Raw genomic sequence first — 4,199 nt, 5'->3', positions numbered from 1 at the left:
TGAACACCGCTAATGTTGATTGTTGGGCAGGCCTAGCTAGTTGGAAAGGATACATAACTGGTGAATTTTGGATGCCAAATTCTGTACTCGTACTTAGGATCCTTCAAAAAGCTTAATTAGCTAGCCTTTAGAGGAGATTAATGAGTTAATTAGAGGAACTTTTTAAAAAATAGTGTGGTGATATTTAAACAATAAACATGTACTTGAGACAATTAAGGCTTACACGTCCACATAAACAAGATTTAGGAGCTATTAGAAAGGAGGCTTTAGCCTTTAGGGACCCACCTTCATATGTTATATTCGGAACAGGGAATCAAACACACATTTTGGCAATTGCCAAATACTCTCTAATCTCTATGTCCCATTAATTTTACCCAAAGTGACAATTAGTAAAAAAAAAAGTTAAAAAAATAAAGTGATATTTTATAGAAAAAAAAGCTGAAAACTGTATACAGAAAATGAAAAGTTAAATTAAATAGATGGATGTCAATCAAAGAAATAAAAAATTAATATTAATAATTTAACATTTTGCTCGTTTTCTGTGAATAATTTCATGTTTAAATTATTTTTTAATATTCTAATATTTGCCTTTAGTTCACTGTGAATAATCTAACCTTTTCTTAGTTTACTAACAGCATACCCATTTAAGTGTGTTATGTTGTGTGCAAATGTATAATAAAGGTTGAATTATTAAAAAATAATCCAAAGATGAGATTATTTACAGCGAATGGGGAAAAAAGGGGATTATTAATATCAATTTTTCCTTGAAGAAATAATGTAGATCATGATCAAAAATAAAAATATAATAAACTATAATGAAACAAACTAAAAAAATATTCCCTTTAATTCATACTTCCCTCATTACATTATACTTAATACATTTAATTTTGTACGGAATTCAATGTGTCATTTTGTTTATTTATATAATGAACAGTACAAATCTAAAAATTATAAAAAGTTAATATTATGAAAGTACGCGATTCGTAGAATCAAAACAAAATTTCACTTGACTATATTTTTACTTACAGGTTAGCTGCAATATATAAAATAAGTTTGAACGATAAATAGTGCCCAAATAATCAAAATGTAGCAAATATTTAAGAACATAGAGAGTACTAATTGTCTCATTTGATTTTACTCTTTCTCAAAATTATATGATATTAGGAGGATTATTCACTAAACATTATATACATATTTACAACTAAATATTTTAGCCATATAAATCATTATTATATGGAAAATATTTCCAACAAGAGTAATCAATAAATAAAACATATCAAAAATTAAACACCAATTATTGTGAGAGACTGTCTCTTTGAGAGATCATTTTTAATTTGGCTGGCCTAAAAATAAAAATATTGAGTAAGTTTTTTTATAGGCATTAAGAATATTGTAAGTACTTAAATATTTACTCGGTGGGCATTAAGTATATTATAAATAAACATTAAAGATATTGTAAGTAGGCATTAAGAATATGGTAAGTAGGCTAATAAACTGAGTTTCTCGATAGATATTAAAAATATTGTAAAAAGACATTTTAAGTACTTTTAAATGGATATTAAATATATTATAAATAGATATTAAAAATAATATAAGTAATTAATGTAAATGTAAGTGAACATTCTTTGAGACGAGCTGAAAATTAAATGAAACAATGAATTAAAAGCATTACCAATGTCAAGGAGACATGAAACGAGTAGGGACCCCACTTTATTTTTTTTTATTTTTTTGAAAATGATGTGACCTCTCTCATCTTCCAAATCATATTTTGACAACGGTGAGGTAAATCTATTAATTCGAATTTGTCTCCTTAGAAGTATCCAAATTAAAGTTGGTAACTGTCGTTTTTCTTTCTCCTCTCAATAACTGTTAAATTACAAGTATTTTTTCAACCCAATAAAATCATGTTATGGGTTCACGTATAAAGTTTTATTCCATGATATGTGAAACTTGAGCCAAGGATTTTGAACTCTTTTAACATATTTACTCCCGCTCTCTATACTTATTATATTTGACTTTTTCACAATTTAATAAGTTATTTTGATTATTTATATATCGAACTATAAATATCTAAAAATTATAAAAACTTCATATTATTAAAGTATACGATTAGACGATTCAAACAAAATCCCATTTGACTATATTTTTCTTACATATTAGCCGCAATGTATAAAATAAGCTTGAACAATAAATAGTGTCAAAAACCGTTATGTAGCGAGTATTTCAGAACGGAGGAAATATTTGTTATCATCTACTGTCCAAATGATTTTGCCCCTTTTTTATTTTAATTTATCTCACTAATTTTGCACTTTTAAAATAGTTTCACTTTCATTCTTTTAATTTTAACAAATTGTTGTGAGAGACGGTTTCACCGAAAGACGCATTAAATATACGGGCTAAATAATCTTATCATTACAATTTAAATAGAATATAAGAATGTAAGTTTCTTGTTTTGAGGTCGTCTCTTCGAGAGACAATCTCTCACAAGAGTAGCGGCTTAATTTTATCCACAAATTTATACTTTCTCTACATCTTAACCAATCATTTCAATTATTCACTTGTTTTTATTTCGTTCTCCGAATAACTTCCCTTCCACTAATTTCATCCATTTACACTAGGTGCAAAATGAGAGGGACGAAGAAAATTGAACTCCCTCTGTTCCTTTAAAAGTTCCAACAATAAATATTTATGGGAATTAAGAAAAGTAAAATCTTTTAAATGGTGGATGTATTATTTTGTTGAATAATAAATTTGATGAAGAAAAAGTGGAGACCAAAAACATTAAAAAATATTAAAAGAAAGTTAGTGAAAAAAATATGGGTATCACAACTGTTAAAAAGATATTTTTATATGTTTGTGGAAAATATGTAGTAACTTTAAACAATATAAAAAAGTTAAAATGAAATTAGTGAAAACTTTCAAAAAAAAAGTTGATAAAAAGATATGTGGAGACCACAAACATTATTAAGATATTAAAATAAGGATGTACAAAGTTAATTTTATTCAAAATTTGTAAAATAAATGAAAAAAATCCTTTATGTGAACAACATATTCAAATAATAAAATAACTCAATAACAAAAGAAAACAACTTTAAAAAACAAAAGAGGGAATTTTGCATGAACTTTTAATCCATCCGCCCTACCTGAGTTTCGCCTGTGATGTTAGGAACTTAGAATACATATAGTAGTAAATAAATAATACGTATCATATAACAATTTTATTTACATTTTAGCACGAAAATTGCCATAATATTAGCCTATTAAGCATGAAATGGTTGAAAATATCGAGAACAAATAAAACAAATAAATCAAAATTTAAAAAGATATAAATAATCCAAATTCTCCTATGACACCACCGCACACATTACAACAAATTTAACTTTTCGCAATATTGAATTTAGTGGTATTAAAAAATAGCACTGATTTATATGTTTAGTATAATAATTATTAGTTTTTATTTTAAGTTCAAAACTATAAAATGAATTAGCGATACTATATCTGGTCTTTAGTGGCACATGTAATTGTTACTATAGTCTATAGTAGCATTTATGAGAAATGTCACTAGATCCTATGTCGCAAATGATTTTAATAAATGTCATTTAATCTTCTATATATACTATTAGAAATGAAATAACGACATTTGAATTTAATGTGCTAAATATAACCCACTAAAAGCAAATTATGTTGTAGTGGCATGGACGCTATCGTATGACCCGGCCCAATCCATTTATAAACAATTTTTTAAATACAAAATTTAAGTCTTAAAACCCTCATTTAAATACTTAAATAAACTCACTTTCCAAGTCTAAATCATTCTTCTTCAAAGTCTTAACTTCATTTTAACTAACTAGACCAATCATTAAAATTTATATTTCAAGGTTTTCAATCCCTACGCTAAAGCTCAATGTCTCTACTTCGTGCCTTGACTTTCGTTCACCAAGGTTTAAAATTACATTTTAAGACTTAAAATGTTTACTCCAAAGATTTAAAATTGTCAATTTTAAGATTTAAAATATTCTAAGGTCTAAAATACTCATTTCAAACTTTGAAATGATAACTCCAAAAAATGATATTTTTTTATTTAGAAAAATTTTAAAATTATTTCGCACAAAATAATAATTTTATGGGATGGGCTATACGGCCACACATGAGAGTAGATGTATAAATCATACGATGTATAATAACAAGTGACAAACTTA

Source organism: Amaranthus tricolor, chromosome 4, assembly GCF_026212465.1.
Source record: "Amaranthus tricolor cultivar Red isolate AtriRed21 chromosome 4, ASM2621246v1, whole genome shotgun sequence".
Taxonomy (NCBI): domain Eukaryota; kingdom Viridiplantae; phylum Streptophyta; class Magnoliopsida; order Caryophyllales; family Amaranthaceae; genus Amaranthus; species Amaranthus tricolor.
This window is presented reverse-complemented; position numbering follows the sequence as displayed.